The following is a 22,591-nucleotide window of genomic DNA, read 5'->3' on the forward strand; positions in this document are numbered from 1 at the left end:
GATCCAGCGACAGTCCATCAGCCTAGTCCTCTCTCTCTCCTCAACTCAGACGCCATGACCAGCCCTAACCATCTCTCTGCTACAGCTGCCTTACCACTCCACTTCTTCCAACCACCTCACATACTCACCCTCCCACGTGCACACAGTCGCAGCCGCCATCCAGTGCCTCCACCTTTCTTATAACTCGACCTCGTCACTCACACCCCACACCGCCGGCTTCTCACTCCACAGTGCCGTCCACGCACAGCCTGGCTCTCCCACAATGGACACTTACTTGGTGAACCTCTCTTGGCCGGTACCTCAAACGCCTCCCTAGCCCCAGACCCTGTTCTGCCTCCTTTGCCAAGGGACAGTCCCACAGGGGACCAGGTGCCTTCTCTCCTCTAATCCTTTGCCAACAGCAAAGCTTGGAGAGCCTAGAGAGCTTCAGAGATCCGGACTGCAGCCAGCAGGAGGCCCTCCCCCTCCTCTCTCTCTATCTCTCACACCAACACACAAACAACCACACCTACCAGAAACACACACACACACACACACACACACACACACACACACACACACACAGAGAGAGAGAGAGAGAGAGAGAGAGAGAGAGAGAGAGAGAGAGAGAGAGAGGAACAGAAACACAAACTCAGGGAAGCCTACGGCACGCAGGCCAGAGAAGCACAAACATGCGCAACTCCATTGAAAGTCCTCCTTGCCAAGATGGCTCTTCCTCGCAGGTCCCGAACTGACCCCTGGCCTTCTGAGACCTGGGCTCGTGCAGGCTGCACATTGGCAAGTCGTCTGTCCAGGGAGCTTCCCTATCCGGGCCCGATTGAACGACAAGGCTCAAAGCCTACTCCAGCAAGCTCAGGGTGTCCACAGACTCCCTGTTGCACACCTTCTCCAGCCTCCCAAGCCTTGGACTGTGTGTCACTTCCTGCGGTCCTTATCTTCTTTGAGCTCGACTGCGGTGGGTACCACGAAGGAAAACGTTCGCTACCTGTCACCGGACTCATCCACCACCCAGCGGCAGACAAAGGGCCTGTCTCGCCACAGGAGACAGACTGCCCTCTGCCATCCCTCAGTCCTTGACCAGCCTGAAGAACGGCGAGTGGGAATGGTCTTGACCACCTCAGTTTTTTTTTTCTTTTCTAACGAGTACCCAGAAACAGAACCAACTGGGGCTCTTCGGCTGACTCTTGTCAACAGTTACAGCTCAAAGAAGGTAGCTGACCAAGAACAAGAGAGACCCAATGTTGGTGCTTGGAGATGAGGTTTTTACCCTGGTGGCTGCTGCTGTTGCAACTGTTGCTAATGGTTGAGGTGGTGGTGGTGGTGGTTGTGGAGGTGCTGAGGTATGGAGGTGTTGGGTTGATGAGGAGTTGAAAATGGAAAGAAGCAGAGGCAGCCTCATCTCCTCTAACAGGTCCTGGGACCATCTGCTGTGATTCTTACACATTTATTTCTGAGTAGGGAACAGGACTACGTCATATTCTGATCAAATCTGTGACTAGAGAAACCTTGAGGTGAGATGGTTTTATTTCTTCCTAGGCATCCTTAATGCCACACTGGTGGATGTGGAGATTGGTGGGGAAGGTTGGGCAGGATTTCATGGGGGTCAGGGGCCTGGGGTTTGAAGCTTGTAAGCAGGGTGGGGTGAGAGACCTAGAGGCAGGAATTGGAGCAGAGGACTGGCATGAGGGCTGCTTGCTGGCTCTCTTATCCAGTGTGAGAACACTGCCCACCTCCTCTGTTCATGTTCCCTCCCACACCACTTGCAAATCAAGATAATACCCTACATATGCAACTAAAGACCTAGCATATTTTGACAAGGAAGCAAAAAATCTCAAATGGAAAAAGAAAGCATATTTATCAAGTGTTGCTGGCATAACTGCATATCCACATGTAGAAGAATGAAGATATACCCCTGTCTATCACCATGCACAAAACTCAAGTCCAGATGGATCAAAGACCTCAACATAAAGCCGGCCACACTGAACCTTACAGAAGAGAAAGATGGAAGTACACTTGAACACATTGGCACAGGGAACCACTTCCTAAATAGAACCCCAGGAGCACAGACACTGAGAGAAAAAATTAATAAATGGGACCTCCTGAAACTGAAAAGCTTCTGTAAAGCAAAGGACGCGGTCAACAAGACAAAATGACAGCCTACAGAATCGGAAAAGATTGTCAACAACCCCACACCGGATAGAGGTCTGATCTTCAAAATATACAAAGGACTCGAGAGATTGGACACCAAAACAACACATAATCCAATAAAAAAATGGAGTAAAAACCTAAACAGAGAACACTTAACAAAGGAATCATTGAGTTAGGCTTGGGATTGTTGCCATCAAACACCACGACCAAAAGCAGCTTGGGTGGAGAAAGTGTTGGATTCTTAGGCTCCTAAGTCCTTCACAGAGGGCAGCCCCATTAGGAAAGCAGAGGCAGGAACTGATGCGGTAGGTAGCTGTCGTTGGGGGAGTCCTCCCACCTGGCTTGCTCAGCCTGCTGCCCTACACCTAAGGACCACCTGCCCAAGGATGGCACGCCCCTGGCCACAACCCTTCCGGATGTGCCCTGGCACCCCAACCACCAAACCTCCCCCTGTGTGCTGTCTGTCCCACAGCAATTATTGGATCATTCATTCATCGCAGGCCCATGCTAGAGAGACCTTTTCTCCCAGCAGAGTCCCTCTTCCCAGCCAGAAGGGCGGAGCTGACAAGAAACCAGGGAGCACAGAGGCAAGCGTGGATCCTTGCCTTTGGCATGCCACGACCCCATTAGCACACTTGCTAGCTTTGGCTTGTCTGGTGTTTTTTTTTTTTTTTTTTTTTTTCCCCCATAGCGGTCTCATGGGAGCCACACAACTGGCCCGGCAGCTTACTGGACAGACCCTTCCCAGATCCAGGTCGAGATAGGTGTCTTTCCCTGTCCTCTATTGGGAAGGGTTCAGGGAAGGACTGGGTTTAGGTCGGGTGGGAAAAAGGCCTGTCTGTCCTTCATCTCATCCTCCTTCGTAGGTGAACATCCGATCCAATATCCCGACTCGCACCAGCACCTACAGCTGCACTGCTTGCCCGTGCACACAAGGAGCTGCAGAAACAGCGCCCTTAAAACAGCCAGGCGTGGCCTCAGCTCAACCAAGCCCCTCTGGGTCTTTTGAGGAAATCAGGCCTGGGGTTGCGCACTGTCTGCCCTGGGGCGATGTGGAAGCTTAGTAAACACACTAGGTGCCTTCTGCCCGGAATCAACACGACCCAACAGAGCACCCCCACTCACAGCCTGACTCGCGCCCTCCTCCCGATCTCATAGCAACACTGCCACCATAAACGATCACTTAGAGACCCTGGAGTTTGCAAGATACACATGCATACATACATACACACATACATACATACATACATACAAACATGCCTAGGGTCACTCAAATACACACAGAGAAGGAGAGAATATAAACAGACAAACAGATGGACGTATTGACAGACACACACATACATACTAACACACAAACACAAAACCACACTCACACACACTCACACTGTAGACAGGAAAGAATCCCTTCATTTGTTTGAAGTCTGCGCTCAGTTGTGAAGAGCAGGTCCCAGGGAGCGTGTGATGCAGGTGTGGCAGGTGGGGCGAACTACACGGTTTCTCGGAGACCTAAGAGCAGGCGATAGAGTGAGGTGGAGACAAGATGGGCTCCAGGAATGGGTCGGGAGCTTGAGCAGGAAAGTTGAATGTTGGGGTGTGTGTGTGTATTTGTGTGTCGTCCGTGTGATCGTGGCAGTTTGTAGGCTGGTTGTATCGGGCTGCAACAGGGCTTAGCTGGACAAGTGCTGAGGAGTTGGTGTGTGCAGGAAAAGAGAGGGTTGGCGTGAGTGGGAAGCTAGTTAAAGTTTGGTGAGTGTGCGGGTAGGGAGCGCGGGTGAGGCTGTAGGTTGTTGGGTTGCTAGGGAGGGTGGAGTGGAGCAGACAAGCAGGGTCTGGCGGCGGAGCTGTAGGGCAAAAGGTAGGAAAGGTGAGGTGGGGGTAGTGGGGCCATTCTTGCAGAATAGGTGTCAAGAAGTTTTCAAGGTGTCGGGATGAGGAATAAGAGAAGCTTCCCTGACCGGGAATCGAACCCGGGCCGCGGCGGTGAGAGCGCCGAATCCTAACCACTAGACCACCAGGGAGCGACAGAAAACAACACCGACGGCGCCCACCTCTCCCCGGCAGCCAGAAAGAATCTCAACCCGTTTAGGAGCTGACTGCCAGCTGCTCGCCCCAGCTGCCCGCCGGGCAATACGCGGCTAGCATTCGGCGCACATGTGATCGATCGGCGCCTGCCCGTGCCCCCTGGCCCTGTCGGTCCCCTCCCTGCCCTGCTAGCTGCCCGGTGCCCCGTGACCTCTGTTGCTTCTTCGGCAAACAGGACACCACTTCCCTGTATGACGCCTAGTCCCGGCCGTTCTGCTCCGGCTCGCCACCCTCTCAAAAGGTGTAGAGCATCCTCCCATTGTGTGGTCGTTTGGCCTGCCACGCAGTGTCGGGACAGGCAAAAGCTGAACCTTGGCAAAAGGAGAGTACCATGCGTTGGCCGGGAGTCGAACCCGGGTCAACTGCTTGGAAGGCAGCTATGCTCACCACTATACCACCAACGCCATACAGCTACGACTGTGCAAACAAACAACTCCGGGAACTGTCACCAGCCAGCGGATGGCGACGATGTTGCAGTCGCCTACCAGGTCTTCCCACCGCTGCCCCGACCTCAAAGTCAAAGCCAGGTCTTCCCACCAGTGTCCCGACCTCAAAGTCAAAGCCGAAGCCGAACACAACACCGACACCGACACCAACTCCAACTCCAACCCCAACCGGGCCTCTGCCGCCGAGCGCACGTTGTTCCTCTCCTTCCCATGCCACCCGCGCTTCTCTCACGCACACGCCTGTGCTGCGCGGCGCTCTCGCCTCCTGACTGCAGCAACCCGCTGTCCTGGGTCTGCCCAGGGCAGCTCAGGCTACGAGGGCCACGGAGCCAGGGAGCAGCCGGGACAACATCGAGCGGGCACGTCACCACCCAGAGCCGCCTGGCACAGTGGTAGCTCAGGCACCGAGGGTCGCAGGCCTCCGTCTCTGACACCCGCCCCGCCGCTCTTGATGGATGGGGGGAGAAGAGGAAGCGTTCCCAGGCGTCAGAGTCCAGGGCCAGGCACCACCCTAGGGACTCGACGGCCGGGAGGCATTGGGCCGGCCTAGCAGTGGGTGGCCGGAGCACAGCTATTGGGCCAGAGGACTGGCATTGGGACGAGGGGCCAAAAAGGATGGTGTGTCTCCCGGTCGGGGAATCAAACCCCTGTCTCCCGGGTAACAGGTGGGGATACTCACCAGTATACTAACAAGGATGACGGCCAGGACTACCACTTGGTGGCCACTGAGACTGCCGGCCATATCCGACTCGCTTCGCTGACCTGCCACCCTTCCTCCGAAGCAGGGCCGACCTCCGCACCTAGCACCAAATTCTCCGCGACGCCCCTCCCACCAGGACTCAGACCCGCAGCCCTGAGCAACCACCGCGTCCAGCCAGCTGGTACTGTCCTGGCCCCGTGAGACGTTGCTGGGCGGCCGCGCTTGTGGGCTGGGGTGGTGAGGAGAGCCTGACCAGCTTCGGGACAGGGACCGGGACAGGGACAAGGAGCGACTTTGGCGCCTAGCAACATCTCGATATGTACGCGGTGGAAGCCGCTCCACGCCCGCTGCCTGAGCAACCAGACCCGCACCAGCCAGGGCGCCCCGACATATCAGTTCCTCTGTGCACCTAGACGCGCCATCGGGGTGGCCTAGGTTCTAAGTCCCTGCGTTCAGTACGCAGTCTCCCCTGTACGAGTTGGTTCAAATCCCACTCCTGACAGCCTCCCCCCCATTTTTTTTTTTGGTTTTTCGAGACAGGGTTTCCCTGTAGTTTCTAGAGCCTGTCCTGGAACTAGCTCTTGTAGACCTGGTTGGCCTCGAACTCAGAGATCCGCCTGCCTCTGCCTCTGCCTCCCGAGTGCTGGGATTAAAGGCGTGTGCCACCACCGCCCGGCCAGCCTTTCCTTTTTTGCCACCCGCTCCCACCCCAACAGACACGTGTGTGACCCTCTTCCCACGCCGCTCTGGCGCCGCCGACTCTCCCCTCACACCCGCATTCTTCCCTCACACTCCTGAACTTGGAGGAGCGCCCTGCTCTCAACACCCGACAGTTACTGGAGGGCAGCAGCTGCTGCACGTGATGTATGCCTTGCTAAAGCCACCTCCGAGGAGGGAGAGGCTCGAGTCCGTGTGGGGGCCGGTCCTGAGCACCGTGCCAGCCCAGCCGGCCTGCCCGGTGCTAACAGAACCTCGTCCACCCCGACCCGACACCCTCACTTCCTGGCCTGGCCTTCGCGCTCACTACCTCTTTCCTGCTAGTTCCTGCTCCTCCACCTCCTGTGGGAGACGCCCACCGGGCCCATCCTCTCGGGCTGTGCTCGTCCAGGTTTCTTCTGTGCGCAGGTGGCTGTCGCCAACGCACACCTGCTCGCCCTTGCCGCGTGCAGAGCCAAACGGGTGCCCGCCTACCCGCCGGCCCGCAAGCGCGCTGGCTCGCTAGCTCCTCGGCTGCCACGCAGGGAGAGGCAGGGTTGAGATGGGACCTAGGCGTCCCGGAGAGGGAGAGGCTCGGCTCAGCCTCCGAGCCTCAGTCTGGTCCTGGGACTCTCCAGTTCTTGCCTGCTTGGTCCATGGGCCAAGGCCAGGCATCTAGCTGTCAGGGGAAAAGAGGAATTAGCTGGTCTTGGCGACCAGGCTGTGACAGCAGTCAGGTGACAATACGGGATATGGCATGGGTGGTTCAGTGGTAGAATTCTCGCCTGCCACGCGGGAGGCCCGGGTTCGATTCCCGGCCCATGCACAGTCCAGTTCCTTTTGCTCCTCATGCACGCACTGCCCCAGTCCCCAATGCACAGGGTGCACAGGACATCTCCTGCCCAGCCACAGCGACAGCAGAATGCCAGCGATCCAGCCACAGCCCATCAGCCTAGTCCTCTCTCCTCAACATCCTAAACATCGCTCTGCTACAGCTTCCTTGTTACCACTCCACTTCTTCAAACCACATGACATACCAACCCTCCCATGTGCACACAGTCGCAGCCGCCATCCAGCACCTCCACCTTTCTTATAACTCGACTCCGTCACTCACACCCCACACAACCAGCCTCCCACTCCACAGTGCCGTCCACGCACAGCCTAGCTCTCCCACAATGGACACGTCCTTGGTGAACCTCTCTTGGCCTGGACCTCAAACACTTCCCTAGCCCCAGACCCTGTTCTGAATCCTTTGCCAAGGGACAGTCCCTCAGCGGACCAGGTGCCTTCTGTCCTCTAATCCTTCGCCAACAGCAACTCTTGGAGAGCCCAGAGAGCTTTAAGCTCCCGGGCAAAGGCAGTTGGCAGGAGGCCTCTCTCTCTCTCTCTCTCTCTCTCTCTCTCTCTCTCTCTCTCTCTCTCTCTCTCTCTCTCTGTCTCTGTCTCTCTCTCTCTTTCTGTCTCTGTCTCTGTTTCTGTCTCTCTGTCTCTCTCTGTCTCTCTCTCTGTCTGTCTCTCTGTCTCTCTCTCTCCCAGTCATACACAAACAACCACACCCACCAGAAACACACGCGCACACACACACAATCTCAGGGAAGCCGACAGCTTGCAGACCAGAGAAGCACAAACATGCTCAGCTCCATCTAGGTCCTCCTGTGCCAAGATGGCCCTTCCTTGCAGGTCCCGCACTGACCCCTGGCCTTCTGAGACCTAGGCTCGCGCAGGCTGTTCATTGGCAAGTTGTTTGTCCAGGGAGCTTCCCTATACAGGCCCGATTGACCTGCAAGGCTCAAAGCCTACTCCAGCGAGCTCAGGGTGTCCACAGACTCCTTCCTTCATTTCCCTCCCCACACTCCTTGTGAATCAAGACAATACCCTACATGTGCGAATAAAGACCCATCATCTTTTGACAAGGAAGCAAAAAAATCTCAAATGGAAACAGAAAGTATATTTATCAAATGGTGCTGGCATAACTGGATATCCACATGTAGAAGAATGAAGATAGACCCCTATATATCACCATGCACAAAACTCAAGTCCAAATGGATCAAAGACCTCAACATAAAGCCGGCTACACTGAACCTTACAGGAGAGAAAGAGGGAAGTACACTTGAACACATTGGCACAGGGAACCACTTCCTAAATAGAACCCCAGCAGCACAGACACTGAGAAAAGCAATTAATAAATGGTACCTCTTGAAACTGAAAAGCTTCTGTAAAGCAAAGGACATGGTCAACAAGACAAAATGACAGCCTACACAATTGGAAAAGATTGTCAACAACACCACACCAGACAGAGGTTTCATCTCCAAAATATCCAAAGAACTCAAGAGATTGGACACCAAAACAGCACATAGTCCAATCAGAAAAATGGAGTAAAGACCTAAACAGAGAACTCTCAACAGAGGAATCTAAAATGGCTAAAAGACACTTAAGGAATTGTTCAATGTCCTTAGTCATCAGAGAAATGCAAGTCAAAACAACTCTGAGTTTCCATCTTACAACTGAAAGAACGGCTAAGATCAAAAACACTGATGACAACTTATGCTGGAGAGGTTGTAGGGAAAAGAGAACACTTCTGCATTGCTGGTGGGAATGCAAGCTGGTATAGCCCTTTGGATGTCAGTGTGGCCATTTCTCAGAAAATTAGGAATCAACCTTCCACAAGACCCAGTAATATTACTTTTGGGAATGTGTCCAAAGGATGCTCAATCGTGCCACAATGACATGTGTTCAAGTATGTTTGTTCATAGCCGCTTTGTTTGTCATAGCCAGAACCTGGACACAACCTAAATGCCATTTGACCGAAGAATGGGGTAAGGAAAATGTGGTACATTTACAAAATGGAGTACTACACAGCAGAATAACAAACAAATAAAAAACCCAAAACAAACAAACAAAACAAAACAAAACAAAAAACCCACGACAGCTTGAATTTTGCAGGAAAATGGATGGAGCTAGAAAACGTTATTTTTGAGTAGGTACCCAGACAGAGAAAGACAAGTATCACGTGTGTTCACTCCTTGGTGATTTTTAAACAGAAAGGATGGTATGTATCCACGTCGGGGAATCGAACCCTGAGATCCCCCGTGATATGTGGGCATAATCACCGCTATACTAATCAGGATGATGACGACAACGACGATGACAACGAGAATGACGCAGTCGTCGCCACCCAGACAGCCGGCCATCTCCGACGAGCTTCGCTGGCCTGACACCCTCCCTCCGAAGCAGGGCCGACCTCCGCACCGAAAACCAAAGTCTTTGCGACGCGGCCAGAACGCCCCTCCCACCAGGACGCGGACCCGCCGCCCAGTGCGACCAAAGCGTACAGCCTGCTGGTACCGTCCTTGGCCCCGTGAGAAGTTGCTGGGCTGCCGCGCGTGAGCTGGGGTGGTGCGGGGAGCCTCACCAGCTCCGGGACAGGAACCGGGACCGGGTCCGGGACAAGGAGCGACTTTGGCGCCTAGCAGCATCTCGATGTGGACGCAGTGGAAGCCGCTCCACGCCTGCTGCCTGAGCACCCAGACCCGCACCAGACCGGGCGCCCCGACACGCCAGGTCAGCTGTGCGCGGACACACTCGCCGTCAGGATGGCCGAGCGGTCTAAGGCGCTGCGTTCAGGTCGCAGTCTCCCCTGGAGGCGTGGGTTCAAATCCCACTCCTGACAGCTCCATCTTTTTTTGCCACCCGCTCTCACCCCAACAGACACGTGTGTGCCCCTCTTCCCACGCCGCTCTGATGCTGCCGACACTCCCCTCACACCCACATCCTTCCCTCACACTCCTGAACCTGGAGGTCAGTTACTGGAGGGCAGCGGCTGCTGCGCATGCTTGACGCCTTGCTAAAGCCACCTCCGGGGAGGGAGAGGCTCGAGTCCGTGTGGGGGCCGGTCCTGAGCACCGTGCCAGCCCAGCCGGCCGCCCGGTGCCAGCAGAGGACCTCGTCCACCCCGACGCGACACCCGCACTCCTTGGCCTGGCCCTAGCGCTCACCACCTCTTTCTTGCTCATTCCTGTTCCTCCAGCTCCTGTGGGAGACGCCCCCCGGGCCCATCCACTCGGGCTGTGCTTGTCCAGGCTTCTTCTGTGCGCAGGTGGCCGTCGCCAACGCACACCTGCCCGCCCTTGCTGCGCGCACAGCCACCCGGGTGCACGCCCACCCGCCGGCCCGCAAGACGCTTGAACTCTAGCTCCTCGGCTTGCACGCAGGGAGAGGCAGGGTTGAGGTGGGACTTAGGCGACCTGGAGAGCGGAGAGGCGCAGCGCAGGTGCCGAGCCTCAGTCTGGTCCCGGGACTCTCCTGTCCTTGCTCGGCAGGCTTGCCTGCTTGGTCCATGGGGCTGTCAGGGGAAAAGAGGAGCTAGCTGGTCGTGGACCCAGGCTGTGACAGCAGTCAGGTAATTCCCTAGATCATGGCATGGGTGGTTCAGTGGTAGAATTCTCGCCTGCCACGCGGGAGGCCCGGGTTCGATTCCCGGCCCATGCACAGTCCAGTCCCTTTTGCTCCTCATGCACGCACTGCCCCAGTCCCCAATGCCCAGGGTGCACAGGACATCTCTTGCCCAGCCACAGCGACAGCAGCTTACCACTTATCCAGCCACAGTCCAACAGCCTAGTCCTCTCTCCTCAACTCAGACGCCATGACCAGCCCTAACCATCTCTCTACTACAGCTGCCTTACCACTCCACTTCTTCCAACCACCTCACATACTCACCCTCCCACGTGCACACAGTCGCAGCCGCCATCCAGCGCCTCCACCTTTCTTATAACTCGACTCCGAGTCACTCACACCCCACACCGCCGGCCTCTCACTCCACAGTGCCGTCCACGCACAGCCTGGCTCTCCCACAATGGACACTTACTTGGTGAACCTCTCTTGGCCTGGACCTCAAACACCAGACCCTGTACTGCCTCCTTTGCCAAGGGACAGTTCCTCAGGGGACCAGGTGCCTTCTCTCTACTAATCCTTCGCCTACAGCAATTCTTGGGAAGCCCAGAGAGCTTCAGAGCTCCCCGGCAGCATGTCTCTCTCTCTCTCTCTCTCTCTCTCTCTCTTTTTCTCTCTGTCTGTCTGTCTCTCCCCCACACACAAACAACCACACCCACCAGAAACACACACACACACACACACACACACACACACACACACACACACACAAACACAATCGCAGAGAAGCCGATACCGTGCAGACTACAGAGGCACAAACATGCTCAACTCCATCGAGGTCCTCCTGGGCCAAGATGGCTCTTTGTCGCATGTCCTGCACTGACCCCTGGCCCCTCTGAGACCTAGACTCGCGCAGGCTACTCATTGGGCAAGTCTTCTGTCCAGGGAGCTTCTTTTTCCAGGCCTGATTGACCGGCAAGGCTCAAAGCCTGCTCCAGAGAGCTCAGGGTGTCCCAGACTATTTGTTGAGTACCTTTCCAGCCTCCCAAGCCTTACACCGTGTGTCCCTTCCTGCAGTTTTAATCCTCTTTGTGCTCAACTGAGGTCGGTACCACGAAGGAAAACATTCACTCATCTGTCACAGGACTCATCCACCGCCCAGCGGCAGAGAAAGGGCCTGTCTTGCCACAGGATACGATCTCCGCCATCCCTCAGTCCTTGACCAGCCTGAACAAAGGCGAGTGGGAGTGGTCTTGACCACCTCAGCTTGTTTTCTTTTTTCTAAAGAGAATCCAGGAACAGAACCAAGTGGAGCACTTAAGTTGACTGCTGTCAGCTGTCACAGCTCAAACAAGGAAGCGAAACAAGAGCAAGAGAGACCCAATGTTGGTGCTTGGAGATGGGGCTTTTACCCTGGAAGCTGCTGCTGCTGCTACTGCTGCTGCTGCTGCTGCTGGTGGTGGTGGTGGTGGTGGTGGTGGTGGTGGTGGTGGTGGTGGTGGTGGTGGAGGTGGTGGTGGTGGAGGTGGTGGTGGTGGTGGTGGTTGTGGTGGTGGTGGTGGTGGTGGTGGTGGTGGTGGGGTATGGAGGCGTTGAAAAGAGGGGGAGTTGGAAATGGATAGGAGCAGAGGCAGCCTGATCTCCGCTAGCAGGTCCTAGGACCACCTGCTATGGTTCCTGCACATTTATTTCTGAGTAGGGACCAGGATCGTGTCATATTCAGATCAAATGTGTGACTTAGAGTCACCTTGAGATAAGACGGTTTTATTTCTTCCTAGGCGACCTTAATGCCACACTGGTGGAAGTGGGGATAGATGGGGAAGGTGGGGATGGAGCTCATGGGGGTCAGGGGTCAAGGGTTTGGGGCTTGTAAGCAGGGTGGGGTGAGAGGCCTGGAGGCAGGCATTGGATCAGAGGACTGGCATGAGGGTTACTTACTGGCTCTCTTATCCAGTGTTAGACTGATGTAGGTGTGTCTTCTATCTATGTGATGATTTCACTGGTTAATTAATAAAGAAACTACTTGGTCTGATAGGTTAGAACATATGTTGGTGGAGTAGACAGAACAGGATGCTGGGAGTGAGGTGAGATGCCTTGGGCAATCACCATGTCTCTCCTCTCTGAGACAGATGCGATGGAGCCTGCCGCCAGGTCAGACATGCTGAATCTTTCCTGGTAAGACACCACTTCGTGGTGCTACACAGATTATTAGAAATGGGTTAATCAAGATGTGAGAATTAGACAATAAGAGGCTGGAACTAATGTGCCAGGCAGTGTTTAAATGAATACAGTTTGTGTGTTGTTATTTTGGGGCATAAACTAGCCAGGCGGCGGGGATCCGGGTGGGACAAAAAGCAGACCTGCTTGCCTCATTACTACAGAATGGTGCCCCGACGTGGATAACTGAATCCACAGAAAGCCTGAGAAAGCTTGGGAAAGAATAGAGTAAAGCATGTTTTCTTGGTAGCAGCAATTTCTCGGGTTTGGCTCTGCTTGCTAGAGGCAAGCAAACACTCTCATCTAAGAGAGGCTTTCTGACTTAGCTTTAGCTGCAAAACCCTGCAGCTCTCTTAAGAAGTCCTGCCACGAAACGCTTAAATGGTGTTGATGAAAAGCTGAACGCGTGTTTTTCGGGTTTTAGCCATAGCAGGAACAAAGCTGTGCCGTTTTAAAATGCCGGCTTTCTGGGCCATCCTGCCAGGGCAAATTCTGACTCTTTCAGGCAGGCAGTCCGACAGAGTGTGGTCTCTGAGCAGAATGCTGCAGCTTGCTTGCTGGATGGGACCTTGAAACACTGTAGAATTGTGGCAATGAACAGGGCTCTGGTCAGTATCTCAGCCACAAGCCTGGAATCCCAGAAAGCTAAGAAATGGGCTGTATCCAGCTGTCAAACTCACGGCTTTAGTCTTACCGATATTGTTTGGTAAATTAAAGACTCATATGGTCACAAAAAAGAGAGATATACAGTAAAAGAAAGATTCAAAGTCGAATAAAATGTCTAAGTGGTTTACAATGTGTTAAAAATATATGCAGGCTAAAGTTTAAAGCTTTTAAAAGTAAAAAAAAAACAAAGAAAAAATAAAGAGAGTAGTTGGGTTTGGTGGTACATACCTTTAATCCCAACACTTGGGAGGCAGAACACTTGGGAGGCAGAGGTAGATTGACCTCTGTGACTTCAAGGTGTGGCAGGACACACCTTTAATCTCAATGCCTTGGAGATAGAGACAGAGGAATCTCTGAGAGTTCAAGGACAGCCTGGTCTACAGAGTTATTCCAGGACAAAAATATACAGAGAACCTGTCTCAAAAAATACAAGTAAAAATAAAAGAAATAGAGGTTAAAACAAAGCTGAACAAAGATGGAAAATACACAGAGAATCTTGATACTGTATACTATTATGCTCTCTTTGAATTGTTTGAATGCTAAGGAAGGAGCAACAGCTTCTAAAAGATATTTGTTTACAAATGTTGCTGAACTAATCCAACATAGATATTTTGAAAATACCTTGACTTCAGTATTTGCATCTAAGGATATGATACTTTGGAAAAGAGATTCTACTTTTGTTTTTACAGAAAATCAGACCCTGTGGATTGCTTCTATCCCAATATGGTATGATAGACCACGCCCTCCTGAAAGGTTGCTGTGAACACCTTCAGAAAATTACTTCACCCAACTGATGACTGAGATGAACCTGGCACACAGGTTACACCATGAAAGATCTGATTAACAGCATCCCCATTCAGCAGGAAGCAGTTTGGAGAGAAATAACTATGTCCATATTCCCAAATATTGTTTATAAATGTTCTTTTACATTTAAAGTGGGATATGATATAGATATGAATAATTTGCATTGGTATGGATTTTAAGGTCAATTTTGTTATATGTATATGTATTTCTGCTCTTGATTAAGGTATTGTGATTATGCAGTTTATTTAAAAATGTAATGTATAATTAGGAAATATAGGTTGTTAATGGATAATCATTGATAATAGTCAAGCTTGTAGTCATGTTAATTAGATTTTCTAGATATATAAAGATATTTTTCAGTTAGATAGGCATTCTTTATATTTTTGAAAGACTACAGAATATGGCATTTAATGTTTTAATAACTTAGAGCTTTTCATGACAATGAGACACATCTGCTCCTGGCAGCACCAATATACTTCAAGAGGAAGATGGGCATTGAAGAGGCTCCTTATTGAGTTTGATAGCCATTTGGGCAAGAAACTGCTCTTGCCTGGACTGATGCATAGACTGGACACAAAGAACCCGCAGAGAGAGGATTGCTGAACTTGCCTAAAGGTGAGATGGTCTTTCAGGGTTCCTGATTCATGAAAGAGTCTGCAAGACATTCTGCAGGAAACAGCAGATAGTGACTGAACTGTCTTTGAAATTTACTGCTTCATGGAAATGTCTGCTGGAAACTATGGGCCTGTAGGCTGAAGATGGATGCCCCAACGGTAGAGAGGAACTTTGGGTGACTGTCCAGGCAGCGAGTTGTCTCTGTCATTTCTAGAGTTTGGAAGTTGCTTATTTCTTGTTTACTTAGGTAATATTATATCCTTATGGAGTCTTTGGTGGAGTTGAAATATAGATAGAAAGTTATGGGTTTCCTTAGATATGATAAAAGATAAAATAGATATAAATATTGTAACTGTAATTCTTACTTGATATCTGTTTTGTTTATGTAATTTTGCTATGTTAAAGTTAAAGCCTTCTTTTTTTGCTTAAACAGAAAAGAGGGAAATGATGGAGGACTCTCATTGGTTAAAAAAGAAACTGCCTTGGCCCATTTGATAGGCCATCCCTTAGGTGGGTGGAGTAGACAGAACAGAATGCTGGGAAGAAGGGAAGTTAGTATGCCTCTCCTCCCTGGGTCAGACGCGATAGAGCCAGCTGCCAGGTCAGACATGCTGAATCTTTCCCGGTAAGACACCACTCGTTTTGTTACATAGATTATTAGATATGGGTTAAAGCAAGATATGTGAGAATTAGCTAATAAGAGGCTGAAACTAATGGGCCAGGCAGTGTTTGAATGAATACAGTTTGAGTGTTGTTATTTCGGGTGTAAAGCTAACCGTGTGGGATCCAGGCAGAATGAAAAGCAGGCCTGCCCGCAGCTCTTCACTACATTAGACCACTACCCACCTCCTCCCTTCATGTGCCCTCCCACACCACTTGTGAATCAAGATAATACCCTACATGTGCGATTAAAGACCCATCATCTTTTGACAAGGAAGCAAAAAACCTCAAATGGAAAAGAAAGCATATTTATCAAGTGTTGCTGGCATAACTGGATATCACCATGCACAAAACTCAAGTCCAAATGGATCAAAGACCTCAACATAAAGCTGGCCACACTGAACCTTACAGAAGAGAAAGAGGGAAGTACACTTGAACGCATTGGCACAGGGAACCACTTCCTAAATAGAACCCCAGCAGCACAGTCACTGAGAGAAACAATTAATAAATGGGACCTCCTGAAACTGAAAAGCTTCTGTAAAGCAAAGGACGCGGTCAACAAGACAAAATGACAGCCTACACAATTGGAAAAGATTGTCAACAACACCACACTGGACAGAGGTCTGATCTTCAAAATATACAAAGGACTCAAGAGATTGGACACCAAAACAACACATAATCCAATAAAAAATGGAGTAAAGACCTAAACAGAGAACTCTCAACGGAGCAATCTAAAATGGCTGAAAGACACTTAAGGAAATGTTCAACGTCCTTAGTCATCAGAGAAATGCAAATAAAAACAACTCTGAGTTTCCATCTTACAACTGAAAGAACGGCTAAGATCAAAAACACTGATGACAACTTATGCTGGAGAGGTTGTAGGGAAAAGAGAACGCTTCTGCATTGCTGGTGGGAATGCAAGCTGGTATAGCCCTTTGGATGTCAGTGTGGCCATTTCTCAGAAAATTAGGAATCAACCTTCCACAAGACCCAGTAATACCACTTTTGGGTACACGTCTAAAGGATGCTAATCATGCCACAAGGACATGTGCTCAACTATGTTTGGTCATAGCCGCTTTGTTTGTCATAGCCAGAATCTAGACACAACCTAAATGCCCCTCGACCAAAGAATGGGTAAGGAAAATGTGGTACATTTACACAATGGAGTACTACACAGCAGAAAAACAAACAAATAAAAAACCCAAAACAAACAAAACAAAACAAAACAAAAAACAGGACAGCTTGAATTTTGCAAGAAAATGGATGGAGCTAGAAAACGTTATTTTGAGTGAGGTAACCAAGACAAGAAAGATAAGTATCACATGTGTTCACTTGTAGGTGTTTTTAAAACATAAAGCAAAGAAAGCCAGCCTACAAACCACAATCTCAGAGACCTTAGACAACAATGAGGACACTAAGAGAGACTTACATAGATATCTAATCTATATTGGAAGTAGACAGTAGAAAAAGACAAGATCTCCTGAGTAAATTGGGATCATGGGGACTTTGGGGGAGGGCTTAGGGGGAAGAGAGAGGCAGGGGGAGAGCAGAGAAAAATGAAGAGCTCACTGAATATCAATTTTTAAAAAGAAAAAATAAGACCACTCGTCATCTCTTGGAGTCATCTCCTCAATTGAGAGTCTCTCTTCCCAGATGAGTGCAGGGTTTTGTCGAGTTCTCCAGAAACAAGCAGCACGGTTGACCCTGCGCCAACGCAGCACACAAGCCAGTCATTTATTGAACCATAACCATTCCTTTCTTGTTCATCCCCAAGAGCTCCTTTTAATCCCGAATGGGATGGGCTCTGTCCCAGCAATACCCCACTCCTGGAACCAGTTTCAGTCTGAGTTAGGCTTGGGATTGGTGCCATCAAACACCACGACCAAAAGCAGCTTGGACAGAGAAGTGTTGGTTTCTTAGGCTCCTAAGTCCCTCACAGAGGGCAGCCCCGGTAGGAAAGCAGAGGCAGGAACTGATGCAGTAGGTAGCTGTCGGTGGGGGAGTGCTCCCACCTGGTTTGCTCAGCCTGCTGCCCTACACCTCAGAGCAACCTGCCCAAGGATGGCAGGCCCCTGGCCACAACCACCCAGGCTCTGCTCCTGCACCCCAACCACCATCCCTCCACTCTGTGTGCTGTCTGTCCCTCAGCAATCATTGGATGGTTCATTCATCCCAGGCACATGCTAGAGAGACCTTTTCTTCAAGCAGAGTCCCTTTTCCCAGTCAGAAGGGCTGAGCTGACAGCAAACCAGGGAGCACTGAGGCAAGCGTGGATCCTTGCCTTTGGCATTCCACGGCCCCATTCGCACACCTGCTAGCTTAGGCTTGTCTGGTGTCTTTCCCATGGCCGTCTCATGGGAGCCACACAACTGGCCCGGCAGCTTGCTGGACAGACCCTTGCCAGATCCAGCTCGACACGAGTGTCTCTCCGTGTCCTCTATTGGGAAGGCTTCAAGGCGGTACTGGGTTGAGGTCGGGTGGGAGAATTGCGTGTTTGTCCTCCCCTCCCATTCCGTCCCCCGTAGGTGAACAGAGGTTCTGCTTCAATTTCCCGACTCACACCCGCACCTGCACTGCTTGCCAGCGCACACAAGGAGCCGCAGAAACAGCGCCCTTAAAACAGCCAGGCTTGGCCTCAACTCAAGCAAGCCGCTCTGGGGGCTTTCGAGGAAATCGGGCCTGGGGTGGCGCACTGTCCGCCCTGCACCGCTGCGGAAGCTTAGTAACCACACCAGGTGCTTTCGGCTTCCACCCTGTCTGTTATCAGCACGGAATCAACACCACCCCACAGAGCACCCCCACCCACGGCCGACACGCGCTCTCCTCCCGATCCATGCTACCATAAATGATTACTTAGAGACCCTGGAGTTTGCAAGATACGCATGCATACATATACATACATACATACATACATACATACATACATACATTCCCAGGCTCACACACACACACACACACACACACACACACACACACACAGACACACACTGTAGACTGCAAAGAATCCCTGCATTTGTTTGAAGTCGGAGCTCAGTTGTGAAGAGCAGGGGAAAGGTCCCAGGGAGCGTGTGATGCAGGTGTGGCAGGTGGGGCGAACTACACGGTTTCTCGGAGACCTAAGAGCAGGCGATAGAGTGAGGTGGAGACACCGTGGGCTCCATGAATGGGTCGGGAGCTTGAGCAGGAGCGTTGCATGGCGGGGTGTGTGTGTGTGTGTGTGTGTGTGTGTGTGTGTGTGTGTGGTCCGTGTGATAGTGGCTGGTTTTATCGGGCCGCAACAGAGCTTAGCCGGACAGGCGCTGAGGAATTGTGTGTGCAGGAAAAGAGAGGGTGGGCGTGAGTGGGATACTAGGAAAAGTTTGGTTAGTGTGCGGGTAGGGAGCGCGGGTGAGGCTGTAGGCTGTTGGGTTGCTAGGGAGGGTGTATGAGTGGAGCAGACCAGCAGGGTCTGGCGGCGACGCTGTTGGGCAAAAGGTAAGAAAGGAGAGGTGGGAATAGTGGGGCCACCCTTGCAGGGCAGGGTAGGTGTCAAGAAATGCGCGAGGTGTAGGGAGGCAAAGTTTCAGAGAGGAAATAGAGAAACTTCCCTGACCGGGAATCGAACCCAGGCCGCGGCGGTGAGAACGCCGAATCCTAACCACTAGACCACCAGGGAGGTGGGCACACTCCGACGGTTCTCGTCTCTGGCCGGCAGCAGAATCTCAGCCAGCCGCTCGCCCCAGTTGCAATACGCGGCTGGCATTCGTCGCCCATGCGATCGATCGGCGCCTGCCCGTGCCCCCTGGCCCTGCCCGTTCCCTCCCTGCCCTGCTAGCTGCCCGGTGCCCTGTGACTTCTGTCGCTTCTCCAGCAAGCCGGGCGCCACTTCCCGGGATGACGCCTAGCCCTGACAGTTCTCCTCCAGCTCGCCACCCTCTCAAAAGGTGTATAGCCTCCTCCTATTGTGTGGTCGTTCGGCCCGCCGAGCAGTCTCTGGGCAGGCACTGGAGGACAGGGCCACTGTGGGCCCTGAATATTGGCAAAAGGAAGTACCGTGCGTTGGCCGGGAGTCGAACCCGGGTCAACTGCTTGGAAGGCAGCTATGCTCACCACTATACCACCAACGCTGCACAGCCACGACTGGGCACACAGACAACTCCGGGAACTCTCACCAGTCAGCGGATGGCGACGATGTTGCAGTCGCCTACCAGGTCTTCCCACCACTGCCCCGACCTCAAAGTCAAAGCCAGGTCTTCCCACCACTGCTCCGACCTCAAAGTCAAAGCCGAAGCCTACACCTACACCGACACCCACACCAACCCTATCCGGGCCTCCGCCGCCGAGCGCACGTTGTTCCTTTCCATCCCATGCCACCCGCGCTTCTCTCACGCACACGCCTGTGCTGCGCGGCGCTCTCGCCTCCTGACTTCAGCAACCCGCTGTCCTGGGTCCGGCCAGGGCAGCTCACGCAACGAGGGCCACAGGAGCCAGGGAGCAGTAGGGACAACACCGAGCGGTCACGTCACCACCCAGAGCCGCCTGGCACAGCGGTAGCTCAGGCACTGAGGGTCGCATGCCGCCGGCTCTGACCCCGCCCCGACGGCTCGTGAGGGATGGGGGGGGAGAAGAGCGAGCGTTCCCAGGCGTCAGAGTCCATGGCCAGGCGCCAGGCAGGGTACTTGCCGGTCGGGAGGCGTATGGGCCCGCCTGGCAGTGGGAGGCCCGAGCGCAGGTCTTGGTCCAGGGGACCACTGTTCTGGCATTTGAGCGAAGGGCCAAAAAGGTTGGTGTCTCCCCGTCGGGGAATCGAACCCCGGTCTCCCGCGTGACAGGCGGGGATACTCACCACTATACTAACGAGGATAACGACGAGGACAATGACGTCGCTGCCACCGAGACGGCCTCCCGTCTCCGAGGCACTTTGCTGGCCCGCCACCCTCCCTCCGAAGCACAGCCGACCTCCGAACCAAACACCAAATTCTCCCCGACGCGGCCAGAACGCCCCTCCCACCAGGACTCAGACCCGCAGCCCTGTGCGACCACCGCGTCCCGTCTGCTGGTACCGTCCTTGGCCCCGTGAGAAGTTGCTGGGCGGCCGCGCGTGAGCTGGGGTGGTGCGGGGAGCCTCACCAGCTCCGGGACAGGAACCGGGACCGGGTCCGGGACAAGGAGCGACTTTGGCGCCTAGCAGCATCTCCATGTGGACGCGGTGGAAGCCGCTCCACGCCTGCTGCCTGAGCAACCAGACCCTCACCAGCCCGGGCGCCCCGACACGCCAGGTCAGCTGTGCGCGGACACACTCGCCGTCAGGATGGCCGAGCGGTCTAAGGCGCTGCGTTCAGGTCGCAGTCTCCCCTGGAGGCGTGGGTTCGAATCCCACTCCTGACAACCTTGCCTTTTTTGCCATCCGCTCCCACCCCAACAGACTCGTGCGTGCAGCTCTCACGCCGCCGACACTCCCCTCATGCCCGCATCCTTCCCTCACATGCCGGAGCCTGAAGTAGCGCCCTTCTCTCAACACTCGACAGTTTCTGGAGGGCAGCGGCTGCTGCGCGTCCTGGACGCCTTGCTAAAACCATCTCCGGGGAGGGGAGATGGCTCGAGTCCGTGTGGGGGCCGGTCCTGAGCACCGTGCCAGCCCAGCCGGCCGGCCCAGTGCCAACAGAGGACCTCATCCACCCCGACCCGACACCCGCACTCCTTGGCCTGGCCCTTGAGCTCACCACCTGTTTCCTGCTAGTTCCTGCTCCTCCAGCTCCTGCGGGAGACGCCTCCGCGCCCATCCTCTCGGGCTGTGCTCGTCCAGTCTTCTTCTTCTTCTTCTTCTTCTTCTTCTTCTTCTTCTTCTTCTTCTTCTTCTTCTTCTTCTTCTTCTTCTTCTTCGTCGTCGTCGTCGTCGTCGTCGTCGTCGTCGTCGTCGTCGTCGTCGTCGTCGTCGTCGTCTTCTTCTTCTTCTTCTTCTTCTTCTTCTTCTTCTTCTTCTTCTTCTTCTTCTTCTTCTTTTCTCCTCCTTCTCCTTCCTCCTCCTACTCCTCCTCGTCCTCCTCCTCTTCCTCCTCCTTCTTCTTACTTTATAGCCATTTTATTTTGTTTACATCCCACCTAAAGTGCACCACTCTTCATTGCCCACAGTACTTGAAGTATTTTAAAACGGTGGCTCTAGAAAATGAATCCCTTAGCATCATCTGTGACAGTTTCTAGGTATGGTTAATTTAGGTGGGACAAAAACAAGTTGGGGTCCTGAACTGTTAAGAAGAGCCTCTTCTCCGCCTCTGGTACGAAGGACTCCAATCAAACCAAATTAGACCGAATCAAAAATGCCCACGTTTAATAAATACCACAGTCCCAGGTGGACAGGGACAGCATGGAGGGGAGAGGAGCCCACACAAACCCGAGAGATCCCGTCCAGGCTTCTTCTGTGCGCTGGTGGCTGTCGCCAGGGCACATCTGCCGGCCCTTGCTGCGCGCACAGCCACCCGGGTGCCCACCCACCCACCGGCCCGCAAGTTCGTTAGCGCGTTAGCTCTTAGGCTGGCAAGCAGGGAGCGGCAGTATTGACGTGGGACCTAGGCGTCCCAGGAGTGAGGAGAGGCGCGCCTCAACCGCCGAGCCTCAGTCTGTCCTTGGTCGGCGTGCTCGCCTGCTTGGTCCATGGGGCCAAAGCCCGGCATCTAGCTGTTAGGGAAAAAGAGGAGCTAGCTGGTCCTAGAGCCAGGCTGTGACAGCAGTCAGGTTCCGATATTGACCATGGCATGGGTGGTTCAGTGGTAGAATTCTCGCCTGCCACGCGGGAGGCCCGGGTTCGATTCCCGGCCCATGCACAGTCCAGTCCCTTTTGCTCCTCATGCACGCACTGCCCCAGTCCCCAATGCCCAGGTGGCCCAGCCACAGTGACAGCAGGACCAGCGACAGGCCATCAGCCTATACTCCTCTCCTTAACTCTGCCTTGCCACTCCACTTCTTCAAACCACCTCACATACTCACCCTCCCGTGTGCACACAGTCGCAGCCGCCATCCAGTGCCTCCACCTTTCTTATAACTCGACCTCGTCACTCATACCCCACACCTCCAGCCTCCCACTCCACAGTGCCGTCCACGCACAGCCTGGCTCTCCCACAATGGACACTTACTTGGTGAACCTCTCTTGGCAGGGACCTCAAACACCTCTCTAGTCCCAGACCCTGTACTG

The 22,591-nt window shown here is 53.3% G+C and overlaps 10 non-coding genes across 10 annotated transcripts; 5 read left to right on the plus strand and 5 right to left on the minus strand.

Annotated features, from left to right (window-relative positions):
* Positions 1 to 4,094: 4,094 nt before the first annotated feature.
* On the minus strand, positions 4,095 to 4,166 carry Trnae-cuc. The gene has a single exon. It is a non-coding gene; the product is annotated as a tRNA-Glu (tRNA).
* Positions 4,167 to 4,562: 396 nt separating this feature from the next.
* On the minus strand, positions 4,563 to 4,634 carry Trnag-ucc. Its single transcript has one exon. It is a non-coding gene; the product is annotated as a tRNA-Gly (tRNA).
* A 2,193-nt stretch (positions 4,635 to 6,827) lies between these two features.
* Positions 6,828 to 6,898, plus strand: Trnag-gcc. Its single transcript has one exon. It is a non-coding gene; the product is annotated as a tRNA-Gly (tRNA).
* Positions 6,899 to 9,659: 2,761 nt separating this feature from the next.
* On the plus strand, positions 9,660 to 9,742 carry Trnal-cag. Its single transcript has one exon. It is a non-coding gene; the product is annotated as a tRNA-Leu (tRNA).
* Positions 9,743 to 10,489: 747 nt separating this feature from the next.
* On the plus strand, positions 10,490 to 10,560 carry Trnag-gcc. Its single transcript has one exon. It is a non-coding gene; the product is annotated as a tRNA-Gly (tRNA).
* An 8,446-nt stretch (positions 10,561 to 19,006) lies between these two features.
* Positions 19,007 to 19,078, minus strand: Trnae-cuc. Its single transcript has one exon. It is a non-coding gene; the product is annotated as a tRNA-Glu (tRNA).
* Positions 19,079 to 19,457: 379 nt separating this feature from the next.
* On the minus strand, positions 19,458 to 19,529 carry Trnag-ucc. The gene has a single exon. It is a non-coding gene; the product is annotated as a tRNA-Gly (tRNA).
* Positions 19,530 to 20,193: 664 nt separating this feature from the next.
* Trnad-guc lies at positions 20,194 to 20,265 on the minus strand. The gene has a single exon. It is a non-coding gene; the product is annotated as a tRNA-Asp (tRNA).
* Positions 20,266 to 20,707: 442 nt separating this feature from the next.
* On the plus strand, positions 20,708 to 20,790 carry Trnal-cag. The gene has a single exon. It is a non-coding gene; the product is annotated as a tRNA-Leu (tRNA).
* Positions 20,791 to 22,152: 1,362 nt separating this feature from the next.
* Positions 22,153 to 22,223, plus strand: Trnag-gcc. Its single transcript has one exon. It is a non-coding gene; the product is annotated as a tRNA-Gly (tRNA).
* Positions 22,224 to 22,591: the final 368 nt, after the last annotated feature.

This window comes from Arvicola amphibius, chromosome 12 (assembly GCF_903992535.2).
Source record: "Arvicola amphibius chromosome 12, mArvAmp1.2, whole genome shotgun sequence".
NCBI classification, from domain to species: Eukaryota; Metazoa; Chordata; class Mammalia; order Rodentia; family Cricetidae; genus Arvicola; species Arvicola amphibius.